Raw genomic sequence first — 11,085 nt, forward strand, 5'->3', positions numbered from 1 at the left:
GAAGTGTGTGCGCGGCAGGAGAGACAAATCCATGTTTTCGCGCCTTTTTTGCGATTTCAAGGTCGAAAAACACACAGACCCCAAAAATAAAGAAACGGCTGTCCAGCCAAAACTGAGGCTTCAAACTTGATGAAAACAGTCTCTCCCACAATAACTCAATGGCCGCTTGTGTTTTTTAGGCCTTCGCAAGCTATCGGAAGTGTGTGCGCGGCAGGAGAGACAAATCCATGTTTTCGCGCATTTTTTGCGATTTCAAGGTCGAAAAACACATAGGCCCCAAAATGAAAGAAACGGCTGCCGCGCCAAAACTATGGCTTCAAACTTGATGAAAACAGTCTCTCCCATATTAACTCACGGGCTGATTGTGTTTTTTAGGCCTTCGCAAGCTATCGGAAGTGTGTGCGCAGCAGGAGAGACAAATCTATGTTTTCGCGCCTGTTTTGCCATTTCCAGGTCGAAAAACACACAGACCCCAAAAATAAAGAAACGGCTGTCCAGCCAAAACTGAGGCTTCAAACTTGATGAAAACAGTCTCTCCCACAATAACTCAAGGGCCGCTTGTGTTTTTTAGGCCTTTGCAAGCTATCGGAAGTGTGTGCGCGGCAGGAGAGACAAATCCATGTTTTCGCGCCTTTTTTGCGATTTCAAGGTCGAAAAACACATAGGCCCCAAAATGAAAGAAACGGCTGGCGCGCCAAAACTATGGCTTCAAACTTGATGAAAACAGTCTCTCCCATAATAACTCACGGGCTGCTTGTGTTTTTTAGGCCTTTGCAAGCTATCGGAAGTGTGTGCGCGGCAGGAGAGACAAATCCATGTTTTCGCGCCTTTTTTGCGATTTCCAGGTCGAAAAACACACAGACCCCAAAAATAAAGAAACGGCTGTCCAGCCAAAACTGAGGCTTCAAACTTGATGAAAACAGTCTCTCCCACAATAACTCAATGGCCGCTTGTGTTTTTTAGGCCTTCGCAAGCTATCGGAAGTGTGTGCGCGGCAGGAGAGAGAAATCCATGTTTTCGCGCATTTTTTGCGATTTCAAGGTCGAAAAACACATAGGCCCCAAAATGAAAGAAACGGCTGGCACGCCAAAACTATGGCTTCAAACTTGATGAAAACAGTCTCTCCCATATTAACTCACGGGCTGATTGTGTTTTTTAGGCCTTCGCAAGCTATCGGAAGTGTGTGCGCAGCAGGAGAGACAAATCTATGTTTTCGCGCCTGTTTTGCCATTTCCAGGTCGAAAAACACACAGACCCCAAAAATAAAGAAACGGCTGTCCAGCCAAAACTGAGGCTTCAAACTTGATGAAAACAGTCTCTCCCACAATAACTCAAGGGCCGCTTGTGTTTTTTAGGCCTTTGCAAGGTATCGGAAGTGTGTGCGCGGCAGGAGAGACAAATCCATGTTTTCGCGCATTTTTTGCGATTTCAAGGTCGAAAAACACATAGGCCCCAAAATGAAAGAAACGGCTGCCGCGCCAAAACTATGGCTTCAAACTTGATGAAAACAGTCTCTCCCATAATAACTCACAGGCTGCTTGTGTTTTTTAGGCCTTTGCAAGCTATCGGAAGTGTGTGCGCGGCAGGAGAGACAAATCCATGTTTTCGCGCCTTTTTTGCGATTTCCAGGTCGAAAAACACACAGACCCCAAAAATAAAGAAACGGCTGTCCAGCCAAAACTGAGGCTTCAAACTTGATGAAAACAGTCTCTCCCACAATAACTCAAGGGCCGCTTGTGTTTTTTAGGCCTTTGCAAGCTATCGGAAGTGTGTGCGCGGCAGGAGAGACAAATCCATGTTTTCGCGCCTTTTTTGCGATTTCAAGGTCGAAAAACACATAGGCCCCAAAATGAAAGAAACGGCTGGCGCGCCAAAACTATGGCTTCAATCTTGATGAAAACAGTCTCTCCCATAATAACTCACGGGCTGCTTGTGTTTTTTAGGCCTTTGCAAGCTATCGGAAGTGTGTGCGCTGCAGGAGAGACAAATCCATGTTTTCGCGCCTTTTTTGCGATTTCAAGGTCGAAAAACACATAGGCCCCAAAATGAAAGAAACGGCTGGCGCGCCAAAACTATGGCTTCAAACTTGATGAAAACAGTCTCTCCCATAATAACTCACGGGCTGCTTGTGTTTTTTAGGCCTTTGCAAGCTATCGGAAGTGTGTGCGCGGCAGGAGAGACAAATCCATGTTTTCGCGCCTTTTTTGCGATTTCAAGGTCGAAAAACACATAGGCCCCAAAATGAAAGAAACGGCTGGCACGCCAAAACTATGGCTTCAAACTTGATGAAAACAGTCTCTCCCATAATAACTCACGGACTGCTTGTGTTTTTTAGGCCTTTGCAAGCTATCGGAAGTGTGTGCGCTGCAGGAGAGACAAATCCATGTTTTCGCGCCTTTTTTGCGATTTCAAGGTCGAAAAACACATAGGCCCCAAAATGAAAGAAACGGCTGGCGCGCCAAAACTATGGCTTCAAACTTGATGAAAACAGTCTCTCCCATAATAACTCACGGGCTGCTTGTGTTTTTTAGGCCTTTGCAAGCTATCGGAAGTGTGTGCGCGGCAGGAGAGACAAATCCATGTTTTCGCGCCTTTTTTGCGATTTCCAGGTCGAAAAACACACAGACCCCAAAAATAAAGAAACGGCTGTCCAGCCAAAACTGAGGCTTCAAACTTGATGAAAACAGTCTCTCCCATAATAACTCACGGGCTGCTTGTGTTTTTTAGGCCTTTGCAAGCTATCGGAAGTGTGTGCGCGGCAGGAGAGACAAATCCATGTTTTCGCGCCTTTTTTGCGATTTCAAGGTCGAAAAACACATAGGCCCCAAAATGAAAGAAACGGCTGGCACGCCAAAACTATGGCTTCAAACTTGATGAAAACAGTCTCTCCCATAATAACTCACGGACTGCTTGTGTTTTTTAGGCCTTTGCAAGCTATCGGAAGTGTGTGCGCTGCAGGAGAGACAAATCCATGTTTTCGCGCCTTTTTTGCGATTTCAAGGTCGAAAAACACATAGGCCCCAAAATGAAAGAAACGGCTGGCGCGCCAAAACTATGGCTTCAAACTTGATGAAAACAGTCTCTCCCATAATAACTCACGGGCTGCTTGTGTTTTTTAGGCCTTTGCAAGCTATCGGAAGTGTGTGCGCGGCAGGAGAGACAAATCCATGTTTTCGCGCCTTTTTTGCGATTTCCAGGTCGAAAAACACACAGACCCCAAAAATAAAGAAACGGCTGTCCAGCCAAAACTGAGGCTTCAAACTTGATGAAAACAGTCTCTCCCACAATAACTCAATGGCCGCTTGTGTTTTTTAGGCCTTCGCAAGCTATCGGAAGTGTGTGCGCGGCAGGAGAGACAAATCCATGTTTTCGCGCATTTTTTGCGATTTCAAGGTCGAAAAACACATAGGCCCCAAAATGAATGAAACGGCTGCCGCGCCAAAACTATGGCTTCAAACTTGATGAAAACAGTCTCTCCCATATTAACTCACGGGCTGATTGTGTTTTTTAGGCCTTCGCAAGCTATCGGAAGTGTGTGCGCAGCAGGAGAGACAAATCTATGTTTTCGCGCCTGTTTTGCGATTTCAAGGTCGAAAAACACATAGGCCCCAAAATGAAAGAAACGGCTGGCGCGCCAAAACTATGGCTTCAAACTTGATGAAAACAGTCTCTCCCATAATAACTCACGGGCTGCTTGTGTTTTTTAGGCCTTTGCAAGCTATCGGAAGTGTGTGCGCGGCAGGAGAGACAAATCCATGTTTTCGCGCCTTTTTTGCGATTTCAAGGTCGAAAAACACATAGGCCCCAAAATGAAAGAAACGGCTGGCGCGCCAAAACTATGGCTTCAATCTTGATGAAAACAGTCTCTCCCATAATAACTCACGGGCTGCTTGTGTTTTTTAGGCCTTTGCAAGCTATCGGAAGTGTGTGCGCGGCAGGAGAGACAAATCCATGTTTTCGCGCCTTTTTTGCGATTTCAAGGTCGAAAAACACATAGGCCCCAAAATGAAAGAAACGGCTGGCACGCCAAAACTATGGCTTCAAACTTGATGAAAACAGTCTCTCCCATAATAACTCACGGACTGCTTGTGTTTTTTAGGCCTTTGCAAGCTATCGGAAGTGTGTGCGCTGCAGGAGAGACAAATCCATGTTTTCGCGCCTTTTTTGCGATTTCAAGGTCGAAAAACACATAGGCCCCAAAATGAAAGAAACGGCTGGCGCGCCAAAACTATGGCTTCAAACTTGATGAAAACAGTCTCTCCCATAATAACTCACGGGCTGCTTGTGTTTTTTAGGCCTTTGCAAGCTATCGGAAGTGTGTGCGCGGCAGGAGAGACAAATCCATGTTTTCGCGCCTTTTTTGCGATTTCAAGGTCGAAAAACACATAGGCCCCAAAATGAAAGAAACGGCTGGCGCGCCAAAACTATGGCTTCAAACTTGATGAAAACAGTCTCTCCCATAATAACTCACGGGCTGCTTGTGTTTTTTAGGCCTTTGCAAGCTATCGGAAGTGTGTGCGCGGCAGGAGAGACAAATCCATGTTTTCGCGCCTTTTTTGCGATTTCAAGGTCGAAAAACACATAGGCCCCAAAATGAAAGAAACGGCTGGCACGCCAAAACTATGGCTTCAAACTTGATGAAAACAGTCTCTCCCATAATAACTCACGGACTGCTTGTGTTTTTTAGGCCTTTGCAAGCTATCGGAAGTGTGTGCGCGGCAGGAGAGACAAATCCATGTTTTCGCGCCTTTTTTGCGATTTCCAGGTCGGAAAACACACAGACCCCAAAAATAAAGAAACGGCTGTCCAGCCAAAACTGAGGCTTCAAACTTGATGAAAACAGTCTCTCCCACAATAACTCAAGGGCCGCTTGTGTTTTTTAGGCCTTCGCAAGCTATCGGAAGTGTGTGCGCGGCAGGAGAGACAAATCCATGTTTTCGCGCATTTTTTGCGATTTCAAGGTCGAAAAACACATAGGCCCCAAAATGAAAGAAACGGCTGCCGCGCCAAAACTATGGCTTCAAACTTGATGAAAACAGTCTCCCCCATATTAACTCACGGGCTGATTGTGTTTTTTAGGCCTTCGCAAGCTATCGGAAGTGTGTGCGCAGCAGGAGAGACAAATCTATGTTTTCGCGCCTGTGTTGCCATTTCCAGGTCGAAAAACACACAGACCCCAAAAATAAAGAAACGGCTGTCCAGCCAAAACTGAGGCTTCAAATTTGATGAAAACAGTCTCTCCCACAATAACTCAAGGGCCGCTTGTGTTTTTTAGGCCTTTGCAAGGTATCGGAAGTGTGTGCGCGGCAGGAGAGACAAATCCATGTTTTCGCGCCTTTTTTGCGATTTCAAGGTCGAAAAACACATAGGCCCCAAAATGAAAGAAACGGCTGGCGCGCCAAAACTATGGCTTCAAACTTGATGAAAACAGTCTCTCCCATAATAACTCACGGGCTGCTTGTGTTTTTTAGGCCTTTGCAAGCTATCGGAAGTGTGTGCGCGGCAGGAGAGACAAATCCATGTTTTCGCGCCTTTTTTGCGATTTCCAGGTCGAAAAACACACAGACCCCAAAAATAAAGAAACGGCTGTCCAGCCAAAACTGAGGCTTCAAACTTGATGAAAACAGTCTCTCCCACAATAACTCAATGGCCGCTTGTGTTTTTTAGGCCTTCGCAAGCTATCGGAAGTGTGTGCGCGGCAGGAGAGACAAATCCATGTTTTCGCGCATTTTTTGCGATTTCAAGGTCGAAAAACACATAGGCCCCAAAATGAAAGAAACGGCTGCCGCGCCAAAACTATGGCTTCAAACTTGATGAAAACAGTCTCTCCCATAATAACTCACGGACTGCTTGTGTTTTTTAGGCCTTTGCAAGCTATCGGAAGTGTGTGCGCTGCAGGAGAGACAAATCCATGTTTTCGCGCCTTTTTTGCGATTTCAAGGTCGAAAAACACATAGGCCCCAAAATGAAAGAAACGGCTGGCGCGCCAAAACTATGGCTTCAAACTTGATGAAAACAGTCTCTCCCATAATAACTCACGGGCTGCTTGTGTTTTTTAGGCCTTTGCAAGCTATCGGAAGTGTGTGCGCGGCAGGAGAGACAAATCCATGTTTTCGCGCCTTTTTTGCGATTTCAAGGTCGAAAAACACATAGGCCCCAAAATGAAAGAAACGGCTGGCGCGCCAAAACTATGGCTTCAAACTTGATGAAAACAGTCTCTCCCATAATAACTCACGGGCTGCTTGTGTTTTTTAGGCCTTTGCAAGCTATCGGAAGTGTGTGCGCGGCAGGAGAGACAAATCCATGTTTTCGCGCCTTTTTTGCGATTTCAAGGTCGAAAAACACATAGGCCCCAAAATGAAAGAAACGGCTGGCACGCCAAAACTATGGCTTCAAACTTGATGAAAACAGTCTCTCCCATAATAACTCACGGACTGCTTGTGTTTTTTAGGCCTTTGCAAGCTATCGGAAGTGTGTGCGCGGCAGGAGAGACAAATCCATGTTTTCGCGCCTTTTTTGCGATTTCCAGGTCGAAAAACACACAGACCCCAAAAATAAAGAAACGGCTGTCCAGCCAAAACTGAGGCTTCAAACTTGATGAAAACAGTCTCTCCCACAATAACTCAAGGGCCGCTTGTGTTTTTTAGGCCTTCGCAAGCTATCGGAAGTGTGTGCGCGGCAGGAGAGACAAATCCATGTTTTCGCGCATTTTTTGCGATTTCAAGGTCGAAAAACACATAGGCCCCAAAATGAAAGAAACGGCTGCCGCGCCAAAACTATGGCTTCAAACTTGATGAAAACAGTCTCCCCCATATTAACTCACGGGCTGATTGTGTTTTTTAGGCCTTCGCAAGCTATCGGAAGTGTGTGCGCAGCAGGAGAGACAAATCTATGTTTTCGCGCCTATTTTGCCATTTCCAGGTCGAAAAACACACAGACCCCAAAAATAAAGAAACGGCTGTCCAGCCAAAACTGAGGCTTCAAACTTGATGAAAACAGTCTCTCCCACAATAACTCAATGGCCGCTTGTGTTTTTTAGGCCTTCGCAAGCTATCGGAAGTGTGTGCGCGGCAGGAGAGACAAATCCATGTTTTCGCGCATTTTTTGCGATTTCAAGGTCGAAAAACACATAGGCCCCAAAATGAAAGAAACGGCTGCCGCGCCAAAACTATGGCTTCAAACTTGATGAAAACAGTCTCTCCCATAATAACTCACGGGCTGCTTGTGTTTTTTAGGCCTTTGCAAGCTATCGGAAGTGTGTGCGCGGCAGGAGAGACAAATCCTTGTTTTCGCGCCTTTTTTGCGATTTCAAGGTCGAAAAACACATAGGCCCCAAAATGAAAGAAACGGCTGGCGCGCCAAAACTATGGCTTCAAACTTGATGAAAACAGTCTCTCCCATAATAACTCACGGGCTGCTTGTGTTTTTTAGGCCTTTGCAAGCTATCGGAAGTGTGTGCGCGGCAGGAGAGACAAATCCATGTTTTCGCGCCTTTTTTGCGATTTCCAGGTCGAAAAACACACAGACCCCAAAAATAAAGAAACGGCTGTCCAGCCAAAACTGAGGCTTCAAACTTGATGAAAACAGTCTCTCCCACAATAACTCAATGGCCGCTTGTGTTTTTTAGGCCTTCGCAAGCTATCGGAAGTGTGTGCGCGGCAGGAGAGACAAATCCATGTTTTCGCGCATTTTTTGCGATTTCAAGGTCGAAAAACACATAGGCCCCAAAATGAAAGAAACGGCTGCCGCGCCAAAACTATGGCTTCAAACTTGATGAAAACAGTCTCTCCCATAATAACTCACGGGCTGCTTGTGTTTTTTAGGCCTTTGCAAGCTATCGGAAGTGTGTGCGCGGCAGGAGAGACAAATCCTTGTTTTCGCGCCTTTTTTGCGATTTCAAGGTCGAAAAACACATAGGCCCCAAAATGAAAGAAACGGCTGGCACGCCAAAACTATGGCTTCAAACTTGATGAAAACAGTCTCTCCCATAATAACTCACGGACTGCTTGTGTTTTTTAGGCCTTTGCAAGCTATCGGAAGTGTGTGCGCGGCAGGAGAGACAAATCCATGTTTTCGCGCCTTTTTTGCGATTTCAAGGTCGAAAAACACATAGGCCCCAAAATGAAAGAAACGGCTGCCGCGCCAAAACTATGGCTTCAAACTTGATGAAAACAGTCTCTCCCATATTAACTCACGGGCTGATTGTGTTTTTTAGGCCTTCGCAAGCTATCGGAAGTGTGTGCGCAGCAGGAGAGACAAATCTATGTTTTCGCGCCTGTTTTGCCATTTCCAGGTCGAAAAACACACAGACCCCAAAAATAAAGAAACGGCTGTCCAGCCAAAACTGAGGCTTCAAACTTGATGAAAACAGTCTCTCCCACAATAACTCAAGGGCCGCTTGTGTTTTTTAGGCCTTTGCAAGGTATCGGAAGTGTGTGTGCGGCAGGAGAGACAAATCCATGTTTTCGCGCCTTTTTTGCGATTTCAAGGTCGAAAAACACATAGGCCCCAAAATGAAAGAAACGGCTGGCGCGCCAAAACTATGGCTTCAAACTTGATGAAAACAGTCTCTCCCATAATAACTCACGGGCTGCTTGTGTTTTTTAGGCCTTTGCAAGCTATCGGAAGTGTGTGCGCGGCAGGAGAGACAAATCCATGTTTTCGCGCCTTTTTTGCGATTTCAAGGTCGAAAAACACATAGGCCCCAAAATGAAAGAAACGGCTGGCGCGCCAAAACTATGGCTTCAAACTTGATGAAAACAGTCTCTCCCATAATAACTCACGGGCTGCTTGTGTTTTTTAGGCCTTTGCAAGCTATCGGAAGTGTGTGCGCGGCAGGAGAGACAAATCCATGTTTTCGCGCCTTTTTTGCGATTTCAAGGTCGAAAAACACATAGGCCCCAAAATGAAAGAAACGGCTGGCACGCCAAAACTATGGCTTCAAACTTGATGAAAACAGTCTCTCCCATAATAACTCACGGACTGCTTGTGTTTTTTAGGCCTTTGCAAGCTATCGGAAGTGTGTGCGCGGCAGGAGAGACAAATCCATGTTTTCGCGCCTTTTTTGCGATTTCAAGGTCGAAAAACACATAGGCCCCAAAATGAAAGAAACGGCTGGCACGCCAAAACTATGGCTTCAAACTTGATGAAAACAGTCTCTCCCATAATAACTCACGGACTGCTTGTGTTTTTTAGGCCTTTGCAAGCTATCGGAAGTGTGTGCGCGGCAGGAGAGACAAATCCATGTTTTCGCGCCTTTTTTGCGATTTCAAGGTCGAAAAACACATAGGCCCCAAAATGAAAGAAACGGCTGGCGCGCCAAAACTATGGCTTCAAACTTGATGAAAACAGTCTCTCCCATAATAACTCACGGGCTGCTTGTGTTTTTTAGGCCTTTGCAAGCTATCGGAAGTGTGTGCGCGGCAGGAGAGACAAATCCATGTTTTCGCGCCTTTTTTGCGATTTCCAGGTCGAAAAACACACAGACCCCAAAAATAAAGAAACGGCTGTCCAGCCAAAACTGAGGCTTCAAACTTGATGAAAACAGTCTCTCCCACAATAACTCAATGGCCGCTTGTGTTTTTTAGGCCTTCGCAAGCTATCGGAAGTGTGTGCGCGGCAGGAGAGACAAATCCATGTTTTCGCGCATTTTTTGCGATTTCAAGGTCGAAAAACACATAGGCCCCAAAATGAAAGAAACGGCTGCCGCGCCAAAACTATGGCTTCAAACTTGATGAAAACAGTCTCTCCCATAATAACTCACGGGCTGCTTGTGTTTTTTAGGCCTTTGCAAGCTATCGGAAGTGTGTGCGCGGCAGGAGAGACAAATCCTTGTTTTCGCGCCTTTTTTGCGATTTCAAGGTCGAAAAACACATAGGCCCCAAAATGAAAGAAACGGCTGGCACGCCAAAACTATGGCTTCAAACTTGATGAAAACAGTCTCTCCCATAATAACTCACGGACTGCTTGTGTTTTTTAGGCCTTTGCAAGCTATCGGAAGTGTGTGCGCGGCAGGAGAGACAAATCCATGTTTTCGCGCCTTTTTTGCGATTTCAAGGTCGAAAAACACATAGGCCCCAAAATGAAAGAAACGGCTGCCGCGCCAAAACTATGGCTTCAAACTTGATGAAAACAGTCTCTCCCATATTAACTCACGGGCTGATTGTGTTTTTTAGGCCTTCGCAAGCTATCGGAAGTGTGTGCGCAGCAGGAGAGACAAATCTATGTTTTCGCGCCTGTTTTGCCATTTCCAGGTCGAAAAACACACTGACCCCAAAAATAAAGAAACGGCTGTCCAGCCAAAACTGAGGCTTCAAACTTGATGAAAACAGTCTCTCCCACAATAACTCAAGGGCCGCTTGTGTTTTTTAGGCCTTTGCAAGGTATCGGAAGTGTGTGCGCGGCAGGAGAGACAAATCCATGTTTTCGCGCCTTTTTTGCGATTTCAAGGTCGAAAAACACATAGGCCCTAAAATGAAAGAAACGGCTGGCGCGCCAAAACTATGGCTTCAAACTTGATGAAAACAGTCTCTCCCATAATAACTCACGGGCTGCTTGTGTTTTTTAGGCCTTTGCAAGCTATCGGAAGTGTGTGCGCGGCAGGAGAGACAAATCCATGTTTTCGCGCCTTTTTTGCGATTTCCAGGTCGAAAAACACACAGACCCCAAAAATAAAGAAACGGCTGTCCAGCCAAAACTGAGGCTTCAAACTTGATGAAAACAGTCTCTCCCACAATAACTCAATGGCCGCTTGTGTTTTTTAGGCCTTCGCAAGCTATCGGAAGTGTGTGCGCGGCAGGAGAGACAAATCCATGTTTTCGCGCCTTTTTTGCGATTTCAAGGTCGAAAAACACATAGGCCCCAAAATGAAAGAAACGGCTGGCGCGCCAAAACTATGGCTTCAAACTTGATGAAAACAGTCTCTCCCATAATAACTCACGGGCTGCTTGTGTTTTTTAGGCCTTTGCAAGCTATCGGAAGTGTGTGCGCGGCAGGAGAGACAAATCCATGTTTTCGCGCCTTTTTTGCGATTTCAAGGTCGAAAAACACATAGGCCCCAAAATGAAAGAAACGGCTGGCACGCCA

Source organism: Argentina silus (genome assembly GCF_951799395.1).
Source record: "Argentina silus genome assembly, contig: scaffold_43, whole genome shotgun sequence".
NCBI lineage: Eukaryota > Metazoa > Chordata > Actinopteri > Argentiniformes > Argentinidae > Argentina > Argentina silus.